Below are 25,520 nucleotides of genomic sequence, written 5' to 3' on the forward strand. Positions count from 1 at the left end.
GGGGTCCCAGAACTGTCACAACAATTAATACCTGCTGATAAAGAAATATGTATAGCTGCCAATCATGTGTTTCCTGACTGAACTAGCTATTTAGGCATACTCAGTCACTAACCATATCTTCACCTATATTAACTGGCATTACAAACTTTCACCTCACCTTGTGGATATTAAAGGGGCCCCAACATCCTTATATATTTCTGTATGTGGCCCTTGAGGAAAAAATTTGGACACCCCTGTTATCAGCAGGGGTTCAAGGAACTTTTTTAATACTGAAAACAAACAATTCATCAATAAAATGTTTAAGAAAGAAAATGATAATGAATGTAATCATTTACATACACACACTTATGCATACAAAACATGGCTAATGAGGCAATTCAAAGTTGTCACTGTCTCCTTTCTTACTTTTTTTATCAATACATTCAAAAATTCTTTCAAAAATCACCCTGAAAAAACAGTACCAGCTCCGTCTGTTGTACATAGACGTCTTGTTAGTCCGTCTATGTACAATTATGTTAACTCTGCAGACTCATCCAGCAGGTATACCTGAACTCTTATGCAGTGCATGCTGGGATAGACTCCACCCTAACCATCCTAAACAGTACTATAAATGGACTGATCATTTTTTATCAGGGACACAGTGAAGCCTGTTTTTTCTGGATCTTGTCATGAACACTAAAAGAGTTTCACAGCAGTGTATAAAAACCCTGCATCCTCCACAGCTGGTGGCCCCTGAGAATTCCCTCCATCCCACGGAAAAAAATCTACCTTTCAGCAAGTCGCCAAGCTGTTTGCTGACAAAAAAAAAGAAAAAAGGAACAGGGATAAAAACTCCTTTGCTCTGTTTTTGATGTAGCATTATTTCTGGTATTTTCTTTACTTCCTCTGATCAGAATGAGGAGTGGGACGGTGATGTACCTTTCATTCCTCAACCTGACAGATCATCATTGATCATCTATCAAGCTGGGAGCGAGCCAGAGACATCGATTGAACAGTCTGAAGACTTGTGGATGAGTAGTAAGCGTTTTTAGTAAACATAAAGGCCTGATGAAATTTCATCTTTATTCGTATACTATACTCAGTGTAGATGTACAATATGTGGCATGTGGGGATTGATTACAGCTGCAAGAGGCAGTAAACAATCGATGATCTAACCAAAAGAAAAATAAGCACCAATCTTCATGTTATGTTTAAGTTACTGTTGAACTTATTTCAAACATTGGCAGCTTAAGCCTCTTTGCATTAGGATTTTTCTGCCTTTCTTGTCAGTAGGGACAGAAATTGAAGAGTCTTTGGGTTGGACCTAGAACTGATTCTATATTTATAATAACTGGTAGTTTAACCAAGAAATTAATTATCTAAAATGTTACTGTGGCTGAGTGTAAATGCATTTTATGTTGCAGAGGCAGATCAATTGTGTGTGAGTCAGAAATCTGCAAATTGAGCTGCAACAATCGATCAAAGAATTGATTATATGACATCTAGTAACAATGATCTCCAGATAATTTTGCTAAGCAATGGATCTTTTGGTAATTGGCAGAAATGCAAACATTTGCTGATTCATGCTTAGGACTGAGCATACATCCTAAGACCCAGCGTGCACGTATGAGGACATTAAATCGTGGCTTTCTGACAACATAGTGATAGTTTTTGCTATCAGAACTTTTGAGATAAGAATGTCCATTGATGTTTAAGTACTTTGCTTTAAATGTTGGGAGAATTTGCTGTTTGTGTATTTTAGGTATCGTGCTAAGAAATCATCATGTATTTTCATTAAAATTTAAGGGATTTGTTTGTATATTTTGAGAGATTCACTGGAAGATTAGATTTAGGGAAAACTGCTTTGGAATCTTTTTTATTTTTACATTTTAATTGGAATTTGGTAAACTTGTTAGGATTTTGGGGGGTTGAATGGGGCAGGAAATTTTTGGAGATTATTCAAAGCAAACCCGGGACATTTATTTGTATATTTTGGGGAATTGGACTGAGAACCAGGGGGGTGAGATTTTCCTTTCAAATTTTCAGGAATTTTCATGGAAGTCTCGGGCAATTTTTTAATATGTTCCTGTCATTTACACAGGATTTTTGGGAACTTTTAGTTTCACTGAAAGATTTGAGGACTATTTGAATTTATTTTGGGGTCCTTTTCTGGGGATACTTTAAAATACATTGAAGAATTTTCACAGAAAATTTTAGGTAAAATCTTTGAAATCTGAAGTATTTTGTTCAGCTTTTTAGAAAGGAAAATTTCCAAGAAATTCCTGTCCAAAGACAAGGCTGTTTTCACTTATCAGGTCCTTCTTATCCCAAATAAGAGGGAGAAAGTAAAAATGAACTTCAAACAAAAGCTCAGGACTTAGGAGGTTAATGTGACAATTTGATGCCTCTGCTTGACATTTATATCTCTAAGAAAAAAGGTATATTTTAGTCTACAACAACACTGCCATGACCAAAATAAAGTTGGGGTGATAGATAAAATGTAAATTAAAAAAAAAAATGCATTGACTAGAAAACCTCATAAACCCAAATTTAATCATAAAGTTTTCTCCAAATTCACAGAATGTTTTTATGATATTATTTACTGTAGATGGTAGGATATTTAAAGTTTGCAGTTTTACTTTGAGAAATATTTTGTTAAGTTGTTCCATAATTTTTAGACGCAGTTTTTCACTGATTGGTGAACCTCTGCCCATCTTTATTCTTGAAAGACTCCCCAGTGCTGGTTGTCACAATACGTAATGGGAGAGAAAAGGGAGATTGTTAACCAATTTTAATCACACATAGCTTGCCGCAAGAAAAAAAAAAAGAAAAAAACATAAGCAAATCAGCTACGCTGGAAACTCTGGTGAACAGTGTAAGATAGTTTATTTGCTGCTGCCATGCAGCGCCTCGATAACCTGACAAGCCAGATGGATTTGTTTCACATGTCCATCTGGAAAACCTAACCTTGCAAAGCAGATGGATACGCTTGTTTCCTTGTTTCTCACTGGCGAATCCATCTTGCAAAGCTCCCATTTGAACTGTTTGGGCCCAGTTAGAAAGTGACAGGACCAATCAGCGACGAGGAGAAGTACTTTCAGGCGCAGCAGAGTTTTGACGTAAACAAGCAGCAGCAAGAGCTGGTGCAGTTATGGAGGAAGAGATTAGCGTGGATGCTGCTAAAGCACCAGTTTAATCAGAACTTGAACTTGAACTTCTTTAAAAGAAGAACAAAGAACAGCAGTGAGTTGTCTTCTTTTCAAAAACGACAAAAGTCAAGTACTGATGTGTCTATAGTCACCATGTTTCGCGTTAATCCATCTGGCATGTCAGGTTATGGAAAACCTTCAATACTAAGCGTTTGGGAAACGACAGAGCCTTTGAAAAAAGCTCGGAGTGTGATTGGATGAACGTCCTGTCTGTTAAATTTTTATGGCCAATCAGAGCAAAAAAAAAAAAAAAAAACGTGACATAGCCGCAACTGAGGTGCGCATGCGCAGCTACCGAGGAATAACGCGAACCATGGCGACTGTAGACATGTCAGTACACGACTTCTGCCGTTTTTGAAAAGAAAACAACTCACTGCTGTTTTTTGTTCTTCTTTAACAAAGAAATGTTGTCAAGTGCTGTTAAACTGGCACTTTTGTAGCATCCACGCTAATGTCTTCTGCCATATTTGCACCAGCCTCTTGTTGCTGCTTGCTTACGTCACAACTCTGCTGTGCCTGAAAGTACCGCCTCTTGTCACTGATTGGTCCTGTCACTTTCTAACCGGGCCCAAACAGTTCAGATGGGAGCTTTTCAAGGTGGATTCACCAGTGAGAAACAAGGAAACGGGCATATCCATCTGCTTTGCAAGATTAGTGCCTTGATGTTTTCCTTCAGAAATGCGAGTAAATCCAAGCCCACTGAAGAATTTTCTTATCCAATGTTAATGTGCACCATCAAAAACACTGGCATCAAGAGGGGTTACAAATTATCAGAGGTCCCCAGTTTATACTAATCCAATGTGAATAGCGCTATAGGTCTTTTCTTCTTAATTTGGACATTTCAGTGCACCAACTCTACATATATTATCCCTACAAGTGAGGCTTTGATGCCAGTCTATCAGAAAAGATTTATCATTGCAAGACATCTTTTTGGAAACTCTAACAATGTAAGGAGCTTTCTTAACATTTTCTGACACTGAATTGACTAAAACAACCAAGTTAATTGATAAGAAAACAAGCCATCAGTGGCAGCTGTTCTGCAAGTTTCTGTGTTATCATGTGTGCATGTGTGACTGCTGACTGAAGCAATCCAAGACTTTATTGATACCCGAAAATTTTAAAAGGCTTTTGGAACACTTCTTTGATATCTAATAGAGTACAGATGAGCAGATTAATCAATAATCAAATGAATCATTAGTTGCAGCTCTCCATCCTGTGCCATCATGTGTGCATGAGTGTCTGCTGACTGAAGCCTCTTCTTCTCTGGTTTCTGGCAGGTCTGCAGGGCAGCATGCGGGGATACAGTGCCGGGTTAAGTGGCCCAGAATCTAATCACTCTAATGTCTGTAGCAGCTCTAAATCACACTCTGTGCTGCAGTGAACGCTCAGTCTGTCCTTCAAAAAGGGGGGAAGCTTTTCATGACTCCTTCCATATTGTAATTATTCCAACTGGATATGAGCTATTGCACTTATTGGCTAGGGCAAGGCACCGGCTGCCTCCACTTCTATTGGCTGCCTGGACACCCAAGAGCCGCCTCCCATTGGTCGCCCGGAGGAGAGTGGGAGGAGATCTCCCCCCATCCTCCCCCTGTGGCAGAGCGTGTAAATGTAAAGACTCTTTCTCTGCCTATTATCTGAGTGACTCGGGGTTTTGGTGTCTGCCTCCGAGCCTGTGCGTTTGTGTGTGAGTGTGAGTGTATGTTGGAGGGAGAAAAGAGATAAAGAGAGAGAGAGGAAGGGAGGGAGAGACAAGCAGCGTTTCTTCTCCCCCCTTTAGCCTCCCCGTCTCCCTGCTCCCTGTCACTCCATCCTTCCTCCCCTCTCCTGGACCACCCTCCAGCCCTGCTTCCAGCCAAGACCGAGACCCCCCTACCACCACCCAGACCACCCCGGGACCCTTTGACTCTCCTCACTTATCCGTCCCACCTCTGCGCAGGTAAGACTTTCTTTATTTCAGGGCTTTAAAAAGTACTTCCTACTCTCTCCTCCTCTTCTTTCATCTTCTTCTCTAGTTTTGTGTTCTAACACTCAGTTTCTCTGGCTTCTCCGTCCTCCCTGCATGCATATTTCAAGTTTTCCCTGCAGCACTTTTGTCCCTCTCAGAAGAGTGACACAGTTGCAGGAGATGATATCAGTGAGGTCACTGTAGTTTTCTTCTTCCTCTGATATTCTGCTCTGATAACAACTTCCTCCCTCCTCCTCTACCCAACAATCTTTTCATCTTTATCTCCTTGTGTCTTTTGCATACCCTCCGGCGTTCAACGTGTGCAAATTCAGTTAGAAAGTGACTCAAATCCTTTGTTTTAACTCTGCCTGGAGCACAAGTTGACAGGAACAACATGCCGTGTTATGGTCATGGAGAAAGCATCTCTAATTGATTTCTTTTAGTGTGTTTATGTTAGTTGGTAATGGCTATTTATAGGCGCTGACGTACCAGACACACGTGCTATCGCTAGGCTTCTTTCCTAATGCTGGGACAGAACATAGGACCGTCCACTGGCTCCAGAACGCATGACATTGCACAAAGTGTAATGACTTTACAAGGCAGTGAGTCGCTTGATTGAATCAAGCAATCGTTCCAGGAGGAGAACTCCAATATTAACATGGCCCATAAAGCATTCCTGGCAACAGCCAAGGAGAAAGAAAAACTGCTTAGTTCTCCATCCGCACATCCTGTGCTTTACCAGGAAGGGGAAGTGGAGTGTGTGTATGTGTTTGTGCATGTGTGTGTATTTGTGAGGGAGACAGAGATACTGCTAAAGTGCTTTAGACATCAATACTGGCAGACAGGAGTTCTTAAAGCCACTCTATCATATCTGAAAATTGGACCTTGCAACAACAACTGAGGAAATGCTCTTACTGATACGCTTTTTGGATTCTATATGGGTTTTTTAAAAGGAAATTGGCATTTTTAAAGTGTCCTGAATCAGATATTTGAATTTCTCAGATTATTTAAGCCGGGGATGCCTCAACTCAGTGGCAGCTGATCAATATCTGCTGATTTTCTTTAGAAATAAGTGATTGGTAGATTGGAATTCATGCTTCCAGAGAAGCACTGTGTGTGGTGTGGTGTGGTGTGGTGTAGTGTAATAACAGATTCATTTCATTGCAAGCCAGTAAGTATTAATCACATCAGTGTTGTTAGCTTAACTGAAATGCCGTACCTGTGACTGTCAGGTTGAAAAAATGTCTGTCTACTCCACTGCTGCTGCAGACCAGTCATCCTCCTCTTCTCAAAGCAGCCATGGTAAGATCCCCAAAATTTTGAGTAGGTCCTGTTATTTACAAATAGAAATTCAGTGTTGAAATTAGTGTTAAACCAGCAGAATAAAAGCAACTAAGCTTATGAAAGCTGACATAATGTGTCAGGGTGTTTTTTAAGGTTGAGTCAGTAAAATCTCTATGGGGCAATGCTAATTTTGCTGACTAAAACTATGACTAAAACCATTTGTCAACAGTCTTTTTTTCCATGAAAAAAACTTCACTAAGACTAACAAAAATAGATCTTTGATGACTAAAACTGACAAAAAGTAAGTTTAGTTTTCATCAAGGTGACTAAAACTAGAAAAAATATAATTTAGTTTTCTTCAGACATTCAAAATCTGTGGTATTTCTCCACTGTGGGTAAATCTGTCTAAAAAAACAATGCATCTATAGCTATTCTGCCTCTCAGCTGTAGAGAGCAGAGTACAGGGAACACACTACCATGATTTAGAACCAGATTTACACAAGAAAATATATACTTGGACTAAAAGTAAAGACTAAAAGGTGAGGACTCTTTATAGCCTAAAACTAGACTAAAACCAAAAAGGGTAGACATTACTAAAATGTGACTAAAACTAAAAGACATTTCATCTAAAGACAAAGACTAAGACAGCAATTTAAAAATAGCTGCCAAAATTAACACTGTTATGAAAGAAGCTGACGTAATGTTACATCAGGATGTGGCTAAGGTAAATAAAACAGCATCATGCGGTGTTCAAATTATGGGCTGTCAGCATTAATACATTAATGAGGATGTTTATAAGCAGTGCTAATTTTTTTGATTACATTTTTAATCTTTATCTAAATCTCATAAATCATTGAGGTTTCCCTCATTTGCAATGATGTTGAGATACAAAGGAGACAAATAAAACATGTCCCATACTCAGTAAAAACAGCAACACACTGTGGTGAAATGATTTGAGATCATCTTAAATTTCCAAGACAAATGAGTGTATCAGTCTTAAGACTTTGTTCAGCATTTCAGCCAGGTGGAAAAGACAGCAATATCGTACTGAGGCTTTGAAATTATCATATTTTACTAAAACCTATCGTACATGTACAGAAAACGCGACAAATGCTCTAAATACCACAAATGTTTGGGTTTTTATCATAATGTTTCACTACAAGATTCGAGGACTACTTAAAGAAAAAAAAAATACGCTTCAGTATTTTCATTAAAATCTGAGGTAATTTCTTTGAAATTTTAGAGAATTTGTTTGGATTTTGGAAAGGGAAATTTCCAATAAATTCCTGTTCAAAGACAAGGCTGATGATTTAACTCATCACACCCTACTTATCCCAAATAAGTGGTAGAAACTGAAAATGATTTCCAGAACAAAAGCCCAGGCCTCAGGAGGTTAATTGAGAAATGTAATGAATACATTATCACACTGATAATTCAGATGCATTACGTTAGGATTCTTGTTGCATTGCTCATGGAGAGTTTTTGTACTGCTCTGTTGAACAAAGTCAGTCAAAGCATGCTGTTAACTGAATTAGGATGATTTGTTTTTGTTCATTTTATCAGGTTAGCCTGTCACCTGCAGGAGTTCCCTACATCAAAACATTAATATATAATTGCATTGGTATGGATCAGCTGATCTCACTCATAGATTAGCGTAATATGCAGCAGATTTTTTTCTTGAGGCCTCCCTTTTGTAAACTTGTAAATATCTCCTAAACTCTGGTAAAATACCTGCAAAGCCTTAAATGTTTCTTTTCTTTGAAGAATTCAGATAATCTTAACAAAGCTTCATCATCATCAGAACACACCAGGTTCTCATTTAAGGCATACTAATTAGCATGTTTGCATGGCTTGCATTATTAAGTTTTCAAGTGACTGTCAACTTTTAAAAACCAGTCTGACTCTATCATTCAGCTTGACCTTTCATACTCTAATAATCACTTTCCAATTTAGAAAATAAAAACAGCATCTGCGACACAAAGCCTCATGGGAACCTTGTCTTCCCAACAGGACTGCCTCGAGGGTCTGTGTGGAATAACTTTGGGACATAAGACATCCTTGACACTTCAAATTTAATTTCAAACATCCTTTTCATTTTGCATATTTATGGTGTTTTTGAACATAAACATGTCAATGAAAAGCAGATTTACGGCGTTGTTGGCAGCATTCACATATTGAATCATTCAGGTGTCAGGTTGCTGGTTTATTAGGACGTGTAAATTGGCTGTCTCTACTTTCTGGAAGAACATGTTAAGTGTTTGTCTGTGCAGCTCCTCTCAAAAACTCAGCTGGATCTAGTCCAAAGTCAAAACAGATCACCCTCCTCATATTAACCCGGTATACGATTTACATGCATCATCATAAAAAGCATGCAAATTGAGCCTTTGAACTAAAAAAAAAAAAAAAAACATATTTCATGCAAATTTGTGTTTCTCATTGAATAAAATACAAGTAAGCTGGAAAATGTGTGTAATCAGTAACAGCAAACTTGGCAGACTGACTCGCATCAAGCAGTCAGTGCATTTACTGAATTAAGGTCCATAGTTTCATGAATCACAGGTTGATTTATCAGCTAAGAGAAAAGAACAAAAACATGTTCTGAACAGTCACTAAATCAATAAGGTTTGAAGCATTTACGGGTTGGCTGGTGGGCTGTTTGGCTCTGGGAGCTTCAAAGAAGACAACATACATCTAAACAGCAGGAGACTGCAAACAGAAGAGCACGCAGGTATGTGTTGCATTGAGAAAATAGCGATAGTATAAAGTGGCCTGCTAATGGAAAAGTAAATCACTTACTTCTTACTTACCACTTCTGACTCTGCTCAGATAGGGGGTGATATTCCCCCTTTCAGGTTGTTACTATTCGACTTTCTTCCAGTTGACCTTGTGTTTGAGTCAGCAGAAAACTGGTTATAAGTTGGACAGAGAAAACATCAGCAAACTTTATATCGCTCTATTTTTTCATCAATTTGACACTTCAATTTGGGCACAAATGCAATGCACATTTTTCATCAAGCTCCTTGGTTCCCAATTGACCCTGCACTAAGCCCCTCCCTAAAACACCCCTGTCCAATCCTTGGTAAGCAACTGTAACAATACATGGAGGCCTGACAAGCTTTCAGCAGACGCTAGTGTACCGACGCGTAATGAGCTTATAGGACATCCAGATCTTTACAGAAGGGTGTTGAAATATTTCTCACAAAGCTACAACAAAGAGAAGACTGATGACAGATATGAATAAAACAGAGACTGAGACCGCATGAAAAGAGGCAGTGATTTAGTTTAGCTGGCAAATGGCTAATGATAACACATGGATATTCAGAGCTAACTCAACATTAGCTTAAAATGTAATCATATCTTAAGTTACTCTGCTGTACAAAAGCAATGTTGTTTACTATGTTTGTCTGAGGGGTCACATATTTCTGTCTGAAATCTAACCCAAGTCACAGATGGTAAAAACTGAGCCTGATAGTAAACCTGAGCTGATGTTTCCCTGTTACAGCCTGCCTGTTTACACTGTCCTCTAGTCGATGGATCTGCTGAAACATAAATTCATCTTACAGCTGCTGCTTCCTGTTTATGTTGCTAACTTGTATGCAGTCCCTCAGGTTTCAGCTTCATTATATCCTCCATTGATGATAAAATCAACATCCATCCATACTGTCATTTCCCTGCAGAGTCGTAAGTTTTAATGTCACAGAAGATATTTTGCATGATGTCTTCAGTCTTGATCTTATGATTAGTCTCTGCCTTAATTAGCCATGTGCTAGCTTAGAGTTAGATATTTAGCGTAATGCTAACGTATCTGCTCACACTTTCAACAAATGATGATATGAATGTAGCTTTCACAAGCATGTTGATGTTTCCGTCTCCTTTTCAGATATTTTAGAACACTTTTCACAAAACAATTTGATAGTATTTCTTTCAGAATACCCCTGACTTACACAGTGAAAAACTAGGTATTCAATACGGCGGATGTAAAAGCTTGCCCAATGTAGCAACAGTAACCAAGGAAGCAGGGCTTGGTGAAGGGTTAACTGGTGGAACAACAACAAATGAACAAAGAGACATGAAGCAAACATGGTTACAAAGCATATTATTACAGAGACACTGGGAGGACATTCATACATTGGGAATTCTCAAAGACCTACAGAGAAGTTGGCTTGTTTGAAAAAGTAGGAGAGTCTGAAAGCTCTACCCTCAGGAAGATTAAATAACGTAAGGCACAATTAATCAAATGGTGACTTAGGGTCACAAGAAACTTTGAACATTCAATACATCCCTACTATCTGTGGGAATTCAAGTATGCAAAAGCAAAACACAAAGTTAGTAACTAATTCAGCTATTGCATTTATGAAGCTCACAATGATGAAAGATTTTAGGTTATTTTTCTTTCTAACCTAGGTCCCATGAAAATGAAGGAAAATGCCTTCAAACATGCTAACAAATTCTCTGAATTTTTTCAGAAAATTCTAGAAATTTCAAAGGACACCCCACATCACAATTCCAAATCAAATTCCCAAAATCAGAAAATAAATCTCCCAACTTCCATTAGAATACCTAAAACTTTTGGCACTAATTCTCCACCCAAAAATTCAAATAAAATCCCCCCAAATTACAAAAGCATTTCCCAAATTTACACACAAATGCCTGAAAATTTACCCAAATATCCCCAAAAAATCCCAAAATCCCATGAAAATACTCATATATGCAAAAATATGTCCAAATTTCTATGAAAACGCTTGAAAATGTCCAAGGAATACTCTAGAATAAACTAATGTCCGCATATGTGCATGCAGCTGACATCTGTTCATGCCACATGTAAAAAAAAACAGGTTCAATCATGTTACACTATTGACATTAGGCTAAAAACGCAGGAAAAGTAAGATACAACTTGTGACTAGTCAGCTGTTTGGCTGACAGCTGGCACTACTGGAACAGTGAGATACTTGCATTTAACACTGTTTCTATTAATAACGCGGTACTTTTGGAGGCTTTCCTTTGTTATCACAAGATAACGAGACATAAACATCAAGGTTATAAGAAAACAACCAAACATGTATTTGTTATCATGGCAGCCCAAATAAAGACAGATTAAGGCTGGTAAACAATCAACAGTTTTTAAAGATTTATTTTTGGTGTTTTGCCTTTATTTAAGAGTTAGGACAGAGGATAGAGCTAAAAGCAGGGATAAAAGAGAGGGGAATGACATGCTGTGAAAAAGCCACAGGCTGGACTTGAACCAGGCCGCCCGTGTACATGGGGCTGGACCTAACCACTTTGTCATCTGTGGCTGAAACAACGAAGATTTTAATTCGAGATTCTCCACAAAAATTCAGCAGTTAATCCTGATTAATCGCATCCTTTCTGTTGCATTTTAAAGTTCCACAATTTTGCATTCAAGAACAGTTTCCACTCCATAACAGATTTTTGCACTGTCCTAAACTAATGGTAATTCACTTCCTGGTTGGATACAAATCTGCTTTTATTTTGATAGAAAATAAGGAAAAGTGAAAAAAGGCTAATGTTTGATAACAAGGTGCAGATGACTTTTGACTTGTCCACTGAGCTGGCTGAGTTTTTAAGGCTGAATTAAGAACAGTTGTGGACTTATGCAATGGCTTAACCAAAGTGTGCAGAAACAAACAATAAAGCATGGAATTAATGCAATTATTATGGCCCTTAATTGCACAGTGATTAATGCATTAATGCTGACAGCCCTAAGATGGATGTATGTTTGCTTTTAAGTAAGTCACAGACTTTTTTCCATGTATTTTTTCTAGGCACACATTTGCACCCACTGAAAACAGTTCTGTGACCCAATTTTGGATCCTAACCTACCAGCTGAGAACAAGCGGCAACCTCCGGCCCTGAAAATGAAGCCAATGTGGAAGTGCAAAAAATTGCAATACAAGGAGTGTCCACTTGAGGCTGGCTGTGAGAACACAGGAAGTCCCATACACAACACATGTTATAGAGCTGTTTTTTTACACAAGAAATAACCTGGTTTACAGCCTGGTTCAAAAAAACCAAACATCTCATTAGCTAATGTCTTCATGTGCTCTTACTGTACAGGGGGGAAATTTTTTTGTACCACAATTGTTCAGATTATATTCAGGAAAAACTCACTTGTCACTGATTGGCCCGTCTCATTTGACTGACAGATAGTTTGACAGGCAGATGCTACCTCCAGAAGGACAGCTTTAGTGCTAGCTTAGCTGACAGGAAGTCGAGCTCAGTGGGCGGGCTCTTGTCTGCCATTAGGTTGAGACAGTGATTTCAATATGGAGCCCTCCACGGATTGCCTTCAAAAGCTGTTTGAGTCTACTACTACTGTAAGCAGACGGCTGACGTCACACAGACTTTGCCCATGGTCAATAACCTCCAGCTCAAAGCCAACACCAGGGCCAACTTTGGGTTGATTTCGTAAACATGCAAAAGTGGTAAATTACTAACCCTAACATTAGTATCAGACTTGTTATGCATTTAAAAAATCCTGTTTAAGTAAGACTAACACAATAAATTATTTTTTTTCTTACTGCAAGTAAATGTAATGTCTGTTTTTTTAGGTCAGCCTTCCTTAAAATATGTTTAACTATATGGTACAAATAGCCTTATCTGCAGCAATGTATTGCACTGATTCTGTGCCAGAATTCCTGTTGGTCTCTCAGTTGAGGGGCCGGATTGACCAACATCTCCTGTGTAGCGTACATCACACAACACATAATGCCCAAAACCTTTCATACCCTGTTTTTTTAATTTATTTATTTATTTTTAAGTTCATAAACTGCAAAGATTAAATCATCTGCACAGTGATAGATCTACGCAATGATGAAAAATAATAGTGTTGCTTTCCATGAACAGATCTTCTTTCTTCCTTCCGCACAGCAGCTCTCATGCAGCCATATTTAATGCACTTACTGCACATCAACTCTTTCAGAGTAAGCTCTCATAAGAAAGCATACGTAAAATCCCTTGTACTATGAGATATTTATGAGCCTCTGGGATGTGGTTGCACACTCCTGCTCGTGCACTCACACGCCTTCCTAAGCCACTGCTGTGAGCTTAAGTTGAGCTTTGCTCAGTTAATGCAGACAATGAGTGTGGCTCCCCGTGTCAGAGCAGTTTTATACTTTCACATCACAGCGTGCCACACGTCACTTTAGGGTGCTAGGTGTTGTGGAGGTGTGATGTCATCGCAGCAAGTGAGACAAATGAAGTGTTGAAGTGGCAGCGTGTGAAATGTGAGTGGACGGGGTTTTCGTTTTATTACTACTATGGAGAAATGTAGAAATAAAAATGATTCACGAGTTATCAACGAGCTTTCTCCTACAGTTAACTATGAAAATGAATTCTGAGTATTATACATTCTCTTCCTCGGAATCCATTTCCTAGTCTTCCTGTCTCCGCCGCTAATTTTCCATTTGGAAAGACAGCGCTGTAAAAAGATGGATCACATGCATCCAGAACATTCAGCCAGGCTTCTTTCCATGTAAAGCCAACGCTCTGCAAGCAGCTGGCCCTTTGTGCCTTGGCCCCTTCGAGCCGTTCCGGATCTCCCGCTGGCCTGGCTCGGGGCACACCGAGTTGCCGGGGTAGAGACTGGCTCAGAGTGAAGAAGGCCATCGACACTGACTAGCTGCTGATGGGGAGAAACGGATGCAGACATAAGGGCTGTGGAGAAATTACTGTCTGACTGTTGTGTGCTGTGACTGAACAGTTCATATCAGGGCTGTCCCAAAACCAAATTTTAATCTTTGATAAGATTCTTTTCAAAAGCAATACATTTTTAGACACTACAGCTACAAAAAAAGAAATCCTTACACCCAGTATGAGCTGTTTTTCACCCAAAATTTACCTGCAGACGTCTGAGTAGTACTAATAGTAGAAATGTTGGTAACTTTTGAGTACTGAAACACTCTTTGAAGAGACAGAGTAAAAGAGTTCCCTTGCAATCTTTGATGGATGTATTCCTCTCCTCAGAATAGCCTCATGAAATACAGTAGATGCAGTGTTTATAATACTGGTACTTTCTGATACTATTGATCTGTAAAGTACCAAAATCGAATATTTTTTTTAAACACAGTAGTAGCAAAAGGTGTCAAAGTATGGAAAACAGCATTCATATAAAGGGAACGAAATGCTCTTGTTCTTAACTTTGCAATATAGATTTAATACAGTTACTTATTGGGCAAAGCTTTCATTTTCATGTAAGTTTTATGTTGTCTGAAACTTAATCAAAATTTTCATTCTATTTTTTTTACATTATTAGAACAACACATTTTAGTATTACTGCAACATTAAAGCACAATAGGAGCATTCATAATCACTTAACTCATTATCTGTAAGCATTATTAAAGACAGTGTGTAGAATTTCTGCACTGAAACTTATTTATCAATTTAAAAAATCCCCATTCTTGTATTTGTTTAAATAAACTGAGGTCTTACAGTGTCTCAAATATTTCCTAAAATATTAAAAAAGAGAGAAATTCCTAATTTTTGCTATTGGACATCTGTAATATGGATCCCCCCACATTCAACATTTCCAGTCCTGAGGTAATTGTTCAATGAAAACCGCACCTCGTGACCCTTATGGAAAACCAATGTTTTGTTTTCATTCATAAATTTCTCATCATAAGGGAGAAATGCACTAAAAAGGCACTGCTTCATGCTGAAAGTGGTCCCAGAGTGTGCACGTGTGCTGGAAGCAGAGGTCACGTTAACCAAAATCTCCATCATTGGCAGGTGTTTTGAAGGATGACAAAAAATTTTGAAGTCTGTCCGTCATTTTAAATGCATGTAATGATGAAGCTGAGCCTGCCTTTCAGCATACTCACACAGATGCATAGACCTTTTCCATTTTGCACACATGGATGTTACTTAATCTATTAAAACAATTCATGTAGCCTGTGGGCTCTATCACTGAATTGGACACTGAAGATTAGTGAAGGTGTAGTTGTCTCTGCGCTGACAGCACTGACGGGCTCCTAGAGGTGTCTGAGTGCATCACAGAGGGATACAGGTCAGCCGACTTCAAACTTTGTGCAGTGTTCAGTGGTGAGCATGTACAAGCTGTAGACTTGGTATCATAAACCATGGCTTTAATTCTAGTTTGAAGAAATAGTTTTTCTTAGGATTTTTTACTTAGTGATTTCTAGGAAATATTGTTCTCTCTGTATTTTATTCACCTTGTCACAAAAAGTGACAACCTTCTGCAGAGTAAAAACGATGATTTGAGCAGCTAGTGAGCACTCTGTAGTAGGATATTTATTATTAGATCACACAGCAAACGTGTAAGTGATCAGAAGTCTGCCTTAATCAATGAAGTTTAGCCTAAATAAAGTCCATCATATATTATATTTCAGTTCTATTATAAAAATGGGAGTTAATAAATGATGATTAACCTAAATAAAGTCTATAATATTACCATTTGACATGTTTGCAGACAGAGCCGTTGCACTTGGTGGAGGAGGATGTGATTGCCATATCACGTTGTCCTTTCTTGTTTCATTATTATAATTCTTCATATTGATTGCAGTATTTGTAGGTCTGAATGTAAGACTAGAATGGACTAAAGATGTGTGGGAGCAGACATTGCATAAACGAGCATAATAATTAGAAATCTTGTGGAGCAGACAAAATGTGCAGTGCTCTACATTACAGCCTTCAATTAACACGTTATCAGCTATGGTCCTCAAACTACTACATCTTGATATTAAAGATATTCTTAAAACCATAAGTGATATCTGCATAGCTCAGTTCATAGTTTGCTTGAAGACAGGGATTGTGCTCCACTGTCACGGCATCAAAAAAGACATGAGGAGTAAACGCTGTGCCGATCTTCCAATTCCATTTAAAGATTATGCTTTTTGGAAAATTTTAGTTAGGAAATGGTGCTTTATAAATTGAATGTTACTAATTATGTCATGTTAAATAACATTATATAAAAGATATTAAAGAAAAAATAAAATGGCAGATTGTAAAACAGTATGACGGATTTTTTATGACCATGTCCATCAAAACGAAGGACAGCAAAAAAGTCTTGTGCAACCTCTGGGTGGAAGTGATGCTGGAGCGCAGACTTCAAAACAAGAACCAAATGGCTGAGATGGGCAGTACTGGTCTGTAGTCTTCATATTGTGTTATTGTTTTGGTTGAGCATTTTACATAGAGTTCATCACTCCTCCATATTCATTTCCAACAGTAGACGTCCCTTTATTATTTTTAACTTACACACACACACACACACCCACACACCCACACACACACAACCTATCAAAAGTACTCCTACTTTTGACATACACTGCAGTACATGCCACAATTATGACCACATTTGAACATCAGTTTGCATTTGCATATTCCCTTCACACAAATTTAAATGTCAACTATTCAAATACAGCCTGACCATTACACCAACAGTGACTGAGAATATTTTAACATTTAACACAACTTCATCTGACACTAGGCATTGGACTTGGTGATGTTAGGCTTACATGCAGCTGCTCAGCCATAAAAAACAATTCCAAGAACCTCCTGCCGCACAGTTTTTGTGTTTACATTAATGCCAGTGGAAGTTCAGAACACTTCAGCTATGGAATCAGCAGCGTGTTGGCAACTTTTACACATCATGCACCTTGGCAGCCGTGGACCCCGCTGTGATTTTGTGTTCTTCAGCTTGGTGGCTAAGGTGCTGCTGTTCCTAAAAGCTTCCACTTCCTAATTATATCAGTGTTGACAGTGTAATATCCAGCAGGGATGAAACTTCATGAATTGTCATTTTGCAAAGGTGGTATCCTATCAGAGCACAACGATTAAAGTCGATGAGCTCTTCCATTCTGTTTCCCATTTGTTTGCAAATGGAGTCTGCATGGCCAGGTGCTTGATTTTACTCACCTGTGGCAATAGGTCTGATTGAAACACCTGAATTCAATAATTAATTGGTGGAGCCAAATACTTTTGTCCATACAGTGTATCTCTCCTTTCTGTATTCTCAAAGACAAAGACACTTTCTACATTATAGTTTCATTTGCTATTATTAAATTATTTTGGTCTTTGTCACTATGTGGAGAAGACAGGACAGTGGATAGAGCAGACTAGAACAGAAAATGAGGATTTTACACCTGATTTTATGGGGAAAGTTGGGGGAATTCAAAAATGATCAAGTTTGGCCAACATTCATCTATATAGCATTGCTAATGACTGCCTGGAAAAAAGGCATTATTACAGCAAATACAATGGACTAGAACTGCAATTGCAAATTTGAAATTATAAAAACAGTCCATGGATCTTCATGGATTTATTCATGTTTTTGGACTAATTATTTGACTGGATTTAGATTGGGAGGACTGTTTCTGATGCAACAGTACTGTTTATGATGGAATTTTATAAAAAAAAAAAAAAAAAGAAAAAAAAAAAAGAAAGAAAAAACTCTATGAAAACACCGTAACATCACAAGATAAAGCATAGGTAATTGTTCAGGCTGATTTTTCAGAGATTAATAAGCTAAATAATAGTTAAATATCAGTTGTTGTTTTTTTAATCAGTGACACGACTTCGTAAAATTGCATTAAAAGTTTACCTATTCTTTTTATTAGACTTAAAAGTTTCATTTAGTTCAGCTTGCTTGTGAGTCACACAGTAATGTGTGCATTCACAGACTGAATTATTTATTTATTTCATTGGAATATTTTATTAGATCATATTCTGATTTTGTTTTTAATCAGAAGAAGAATCATTTCTCAGATTTACTTTTTATAAAAAGTCCTTCTTATTTGTGAATTCTAAGTCAGACTTTTTAATAATATTGTGAAATAACATCAGATAAGACCTGGTAATGCAGCATGTTGTAGTTATGTAGGTAAATGTTTTGAACCAGCACTTTAGTGTGCAGGTTTCTATGCTATTAATCTCCTAAACATTTTGTCAGTCAGGTTTGTGTACATGAATGTGATGAGCTGTTTAATTACGTTGATCGCCTGACTGAAGCCACAGCATGTAAGAGCTGGTAAGCTTGTGTAAAGGGGAAGAAATTAAAAAAGGTTCACTGCCTGCGGTCAAGGCTGAAGATGAACCTCCATGAGACCCTCTCTGTTCAGGGTCACAGGATCATTCATTCCTGCCTCCTTCAACAAATCATGTTGTCAGTGGTGCAGCAGCTTTATTGTGTAGGTCTCTTCAACATTTTAGGAATTTTCATCATCATAAATCAATCCAAAATTACATCAGTTTGTCATTTTTATTATTCTTGCTTCTGCTGGCAAAGTAGTTCATGAAATCTCTTAAATATGGACTGACCTGATCCGTCATAGCTGTTTCCTTACTTCTAACGCTCACTGCTCCATTTGGAGACTGCGACTGTTGACCATCTGTGACTTTAGAGCCACAATATCAGTGGCGATGTTACATGATTTTTAATATTCTAACAGCTGTTACTTTATTTAAGATTTCACGTCACTTTTATTGCAAAATATTTCAACTGTTATATTCACAACTGCCTGGCTGTAATGCAGTTCATTTTTTACCTCACATTGTAAAGGAAATGTTCAATTCTTTGATCTATTTTAACTGACAATGTTAAATAGAATGGATTGTTTCCTTTTAGCATTATAACCTTTCCAGGACCAACAGACCAACATCAGCTGTCGTCTTTCTCTTCATTTATCCATATTCCTTACATTGTAATGTCTGAATTAAGACTAAAGTCTTGGGTCTGCACTACATTTATATATCCGAATGGAAATTGGTATAGTTATTTGCATATGACATTATGTCCCTGCAGAGAACTCCAGATGTGGGGCAAGAAGTGATTTTAGCATGAAGAAGCAATATTCACAGGCCAAAGTTCGATTTATTTTATGCATGTGCCAACCGTAAATAAAAAAAATATTGAGCTACTTTATAATAGTAGGGACATATTCAGGCGATGTTTTTAAGTTTAACAAGCAAGCAGCAGCAGGCAGGAATTGTTTATCAGATGTGATTTAAATAACAAAAATGTGGAAAAGAAAACTGGCGCCAAAATGGAAGCTAGCTACTGAGGTTCACAGAAAGAGCTTTTTTATAGAAAAGGCTCATTCGTTAATTGCGTGGCACTCCATCTCTTACCCCACAAGGGTTTATTTGGTACACCAGTACCAGTGTGCATCAGTGTTTCTGCCTGTCGTGACAAAACGAGGATGACAAACAGTTAAAGGGGTGAATCTAGCCTCTTAGCTCAGTACAAGACTCCTTGTCTCCCTTCAGCTGGCCAGACAACACTACTGATATTCACCTTTAGGCCAAGTGAATCGCTTAAACTGCGGAAAAAAAACAATTTTTTTGGAAAATGAAGCTCAGTGTTAGTTAATGCAGGACACGATAGTCATATGCCCAGAAATAATTGAAATAAAAGGCATAAAAGTTTCAGTTTTAACCTGAGATGTCATAACTCAATATTTGAATATACTCTCTCTTCCTCTCAGTACCTCTCTCTAGCAAGCACTAGTAATTGTCCTCATGGAGAGATTCAAACAAAAAAGTTCAGCAATTAAACCTTGGTAGCCATGACTGTCTAGTCGACCAACCCAAACATCATCTATGAGTGGGAAACAGCAGACGTTTAATCACTGCACATGTAACAGTTCAAATTTGATCTCTCTGGCCATGCAAAGACCAGGCCATGTTTGATCATATCACATGTCAAATCTTCTACCCGTTAAAAAAGCAATGTTTTTTGCGTTTTAGTACTGCAGTACTGACAAAGCAAACCATACAAACAATCTGTCTATCACCCTCGTGGTTTCTTTATCTCTCCTGCTCCACCTTCACACTCACTTGACTGGTAAGCATTTCTCCGTCACTGTGCTGGGCTGTGAACTTAAAAAACAATCTATTCTGAGCCATAATTCATAACAGAATATGGGAGTTGGGAGGGGGGTTTGAGGCATCACCCGCGGCTGAAATTGAACACAGCACCTTTTGAAATCTGAAGCTATTGGGGAGAATTATGATACGTGAAACCAGAGGGCCTTTTTGTCTCTGTGCAAAGCTTCTGGCTGATGTAATTCAAGCTAGCGGAGGGTTATGGGATCAATCAACAGAGCACAGAGGGAAAAATAGAGAGGCTGGTTAAGAAGGGAAAGGTGGAGCATCAACAGAGCTTTAACATTCCCTGCTGCTTTCCAAGCATCACTCTGGGTGGTGCAGTGTGGTCATAAATAGGCAGCCCCTCTGCCCCCTGTGTTAGTGCTATTTTTAAACCTGCTAATACACGGGGGTTAGGGAACCAGCTGTGTGGTGAAGTGACAAGAAAATGTTATTGTTGGCTTGGATTTAAGAGAGCTGTAGTGATCAAAGAAGCATGCACGTACCCATGGAGGAATGTTTGTAGAAGAATTAGCCCCGGTGTTGTTGTTTTAGTAGATTAGAGCTCAAATGTTCTCATTTATGGGACTGGCTTCACTCCACAGAACATGTGTTGCAGCATTAGTATGCTGGGTCTTTTTCCAGATTGTCATTGTGCCCCCTTTATCTTTATTTTTACTTAATTGGAGTTTAAAAGTTCAGCAACAGGTCCAAATGACTGCCTAATCCTCATTTTCTTCATTTATTTGTGAGCAATTAAGTGAAGTTGTAGGTTAATAATGAGAAGGCATAGCTCCAACTGAGCAGTTTTAACAGAACTAATAATGTAATATATCCTTTAAAAGGGTTGACACTGGACACCTGTTACCTGCCAAATGTTTTTGTGCAGTGTCAGGTCAGTTTGCTTAATCTAACAGCCACAGTGGTGGGTTATTCACAATAGGGTATCAGTGATTTGGGTCATAAAACAGCTCAGATTGTATCACAGTCCCCTACTTGGTTGCTCTTAGAGAGAAGCCAGATGGCCATGCTGACCACGATACACCACCTCCCCCTCACGTCAGGGCAGAGGCCGTGTATGTGGATGGCTTGGTGCCACTCGAACTTCTCTGTTATGAGTCAACCTGCTGATTACTAAAAGAAGGGGCCGTGGCGGTGACTCATGGACAAAGGAGCTGCTGTAAAGGATTCCCAATAAATACTTCTGTTCAGAAGTCTCCTGTTATAATATTGAAGAAATGTCTTTATTGGGAAACAGCCATATCAGGAAACGTAATACAACTCAGATGGGTTGTCATGTATTGACATGTGTTTGTATTTAAATGAAGCCCCCTCCAATAGTGACATCAACTTTACAGTACAAGCTCTTCTTAAGGAGCACAGATAAAAGTACCAGATTATGATACTCAAGTACAAGTACAGTTACTTTGGTTAAGATTTAGTTAAGCAGAAGTAAAGGTACTGACCAGAGTAGATACTTTCGATTCCCAAGGGGCTTTCACAGTGAAATATGATCATCCCTTAATGTGCAATAACAACAAGAGAATTGAGATTATATATGTGACAACACAGGCAGTGTGAGTCTCTGCAGCTCCAGCCAAAAAACCTCAGTGACCGAAATCAGTGGGGAGTAAACAGCACATAGCTCTATTTCAGCTGAAAAGTGCTGTCTTTTCACTAATGATGTCATGGTGGTGGCACATGGAAAAAACTCATCTAAGATGACAGGCATCTATGACAGCAGATCAGAGTTTCTGCTAGACTTTTTAGTCTCTGGTCAAAATGACCATCAGTACTCAAGAATTCCAGCCATTTAGAGCAACTACTGCTTTAACATTGTTTTGCAGCATTTAACAGCAGCAAAACAAATAAATCTGAAACTCTGTGATACAGCTTCAAGTCTGCGCTAAAACGGGACTAGGGACACATCTTTATTTCCAAAACAGACCCAAAACTGAGGCAGTAGAAACTGAGCCACGGTAAACCAGAGTGATAGTGATAGATAGAGTGATATTATTTCAGCCTGGTAGACACATACTCATGACCAGACCTTGGAATTGACTGCACAAAGACCTTCTCTTATTTGTATTTGTGTAATTGGTTTAAACACACAAAATGAACTGAGCTTTTCCTTACACACATGAAGTCAGCTACACAATATACACCTTCATTAAACACATAAACAACAGCACTTAGATTCATATTAGCACTGTTAGCCTGTTTACATACCATAACTTAGCAGCTTCCAATAGCCAAATACCATCCTCTACTGACAACACCGAATGGTCTAAACCTGAGTTTCCGTTAGCCGGCAATTGCCGGTCATTGGCTGATAAAAAGGGCGGAAGTCCGGTGGGAAAGTTTGACCAGAGCTTTCTCATAAAACAGAATTTTAATCTCAGTGAGGTTTTCCTGGTTAACCAAAGGCCTAATATCATCAGCGGTATGGAGGGATTTTGAGTATGTCATCGCCGCGAGTAATGAAGAGGCTGAAACTAAGGGAACTGTATAGCTGAGCGGCTGAAACACAGATGCAGCAGCAGAGAGAGAGGCCTATGCCGGCTAATTAGCAGAAGTAGTCTTGGATAAGCCATTAGTGAGAGGAGGAATGGACCGAACTATCTGCTGTGGAGCTTTTGTCTTTTCGGTGTCCAATCAACAGAGCACTGGGGAGTTATGTTAGGATGCTGGTGGAGAATGGTATTTGGCTGTTGTAAGCTGCAAAGTTATAGTAGCGGCCAATGTGATAACAGGCTAATGGTGCTGATGTGAAGCTAACCATTGTTGTTCATCAGTTTAACATGGGCGTATATTGTGTAACCGACTGCGTGTGTAAGGAAAAACGTGCAGCCTTTATTTTGATACTTTAAACCACTTATGCAAAGAAAAATAAGAGAAAGTCTTTGTGCAGTTGGTTCTAGGGTCTAATCATGTGTCTGTAATAACAGGGTAATAATTACTCAGGTTTACTGTTGGCTTGGTTTCTACTGTCTCGGTTTTGGGTCAGGTCTGGAAATAAAAATGTGTCCTTCTTTCCCGTTTAGCACAGACTATATGTATGTATCAATATCAGATTAATTTATTTTGCTGCTGTTAATGCAGCAAAATAATGTTAAAGCAAATGTCTGGTAGTTGTTCTAAATGGCCGGAATTCTTGAGGACTGCCGGTCATTTTGACTGGGGACAAAAAGTCTAGCAGAAACGCTGATCTAAACATATAACTCACCAGTGCTCTGTTAATTAGACACCACATTAAAAGTCTGCATTTCAAATGAAAAATGAGTCTGATGACATAACTGTAACCTCTGCTACATTGTGGTTTATTTGGACAAGTCCTGAAAAGATAAAAGCTCCACAGTGGATAGTTTGGTCCAGTCCTCCTCTCATTGATGGCTTAGCCTACACTGCAGTTGCTTATTAGCCAGGAAAAAGCTACGAGGAACAGAGCTGGAGACCTTACTATCAGCCCCAAGCAGTCCATGCCTTTCAGCTCAATGTGAATCTGTGCTGAATACAGTTCAACTTTATCAGAGATAAAGACAATTGGTCTCAGGTAGATTTACCCACTTAGCAAAGTCCACTACAACTCTGTTTGGTGTGGGCCTTTCTTTTTCAGTGTTTTAGCCGTTCAGCTATACAGTTTCCTTTGTTTCAGCATCTTTATTATTTGAAGCGAGGACTGACTCCCCAGCACCACACGTAGAAGTTGTAAGATGTTGTAAGATTACTTTGAGTTTATATCAAAGGATTCTTGCAACATATCCTCTAGGTAAAACAAAATATAATACGTAAGTATTCAGTATTTACTTATCTGGTCATTGGCATACTTTATGCTTGACATTTTGACCAGTAATTATTTTATCTGCCAGACATCCTCCCTTGAAACCGGCCAAAGACTGGAAAATGCAGATTAACGGAAGCTCAGCAGCAGATTATGTTTAATAGCTGTACATAAAGTCCCGTGATGTTCGATTACCATGGCTAGTTTAATAAGGAATGACAAAAAAATGTGCAATCCATAGATATTTATAACAGATTAAATGAAGCAGCCATTGTAAATTAACCTGATTTCTGTTTGGTTAAATATTGAAGTTATTTTCATGAAGGCTTCATGCGCATGTATCCAATGCTACAACGGTTTATACAACGTAAAAGAAAAGTTGAGAGTTGTACCGTGTGAGTTTGTCACATTAGGAATAAAAGGCATGATTAACTGGTGTTAAAACCAAACTAGGTTAAGTGGTGCAAACAGATTTAAACCAAAGAGCGATCTCTGCAATGGGATAAAGTAAGAAGTAAGTAAATCACTGAAATACAGAGAAACAGATGATCTAAAGCTTCATATTCAAAACTTCTAAATGAATTCAGTTCCACATCCATCACTGATAAATTGGGCAGATGTGGGTCCTTCAGGCTCTGCTTTGTGTACTCGCAATCAGGTCCAGATGTATGGAAATTCGATTTATGACTACACATCAATGTCAACACTCCACTGTGTCTTTAGGAAACAGTATGGATCCCTGTCCAGTCTAAATATCCCTAATTTAAGCCGATAGCCTGTTTAGAGCAGACAGATGCCTTGTGCAGCTCAGCCTGGCTGAGAAGTTGTGTCACTCGCTCAACGTGACTTAATCTTCAGTCCGCTTGTTTATGTTTATTATAAAGTGTGACTTAACTTAAGGTGTAAACACCAAATACAACAGCTGTTTTGGGATGAAAAGTGGGATCATTAGCTCCCTATGCAGTACTGACAGTCATGTGTTGTAAAAACCAAGTAATGTTTTCTTGTTGTTGGCCTTATTTTGGCTTATTTTTGTTTTTTTACGGTACTTGTTGCTTTTTAAAATGTAATGAAGTGCAATACTCCCTCCAAAGTACACTTAAGTAAAGCTTATGTTAATGAGGAACATATAAAGTGATACCATTAGCTGAACCTGTGTGTGCTGTGTTATGCCTGTGATCATAGCTGGCTTTTATAGCGCGAGCAGCACTTCATTTCAGTTCAGACCCAATGTAGTCCAGCGTTCTGAGCATTCAGATGAAGAAGGGGCAGGACTTTTAACAACAGTGGAAGAAAACCCATCTGATTTGTCTTTTTTTTCGAGGGTAAAGTTTTCAGGTCTGCAGCTGCTGCCTGTGTCAAGACAGAATTCCTTTACATTGTCTTCATGTTTTTTTGTGGAAAGGTGGATTCATTTTTAGTGGCGTAGAAACAAGGAATGCTGGTGAGAAGTGCTCTGAAAATGAGGTTATAGGCACTG

At 38.6% G+C, this 25,520-nt stretch overlaps 1 protein-coding gene across 1 annotated transcript in view; it reads left to right on the top strand.

The window, feature by feature from the left end:
* The first annotated feature begins 4,914 nt into the window (after positions 1 to 4,914).
* The window catches only part of pcbp3 (poly(rC) binding protein 3), a 129,452-nt gene continuing 108,846 nt past the window's right edge, over positions 4,915 to 25,520 (top strand). Inside the window, exon 1 of the mRNA XM_041807223.1 lies at positions 4,915 to 5,124. The gene's annotated coding sequence lies outside the window, so the exon portion shown is untranslated. The remainder of the gene's footprint in view (positions 5,125 to 25,520) is intronic.

This window comes from Cheilinus undulatus, linkage group 15 (assembly GCF_018320785.1).
Source record: "Cheilinus undulatus linkage group 15, ASM1832078v1, whole genome shotgun sequence".
In the NCBI taxonomy this organism is placed as follows: Eukaryota; Metazoa; Chordata; class Actinopteri; order Labriformes; family Labridae; genus Cheilinus; species Cheilinus undulatus.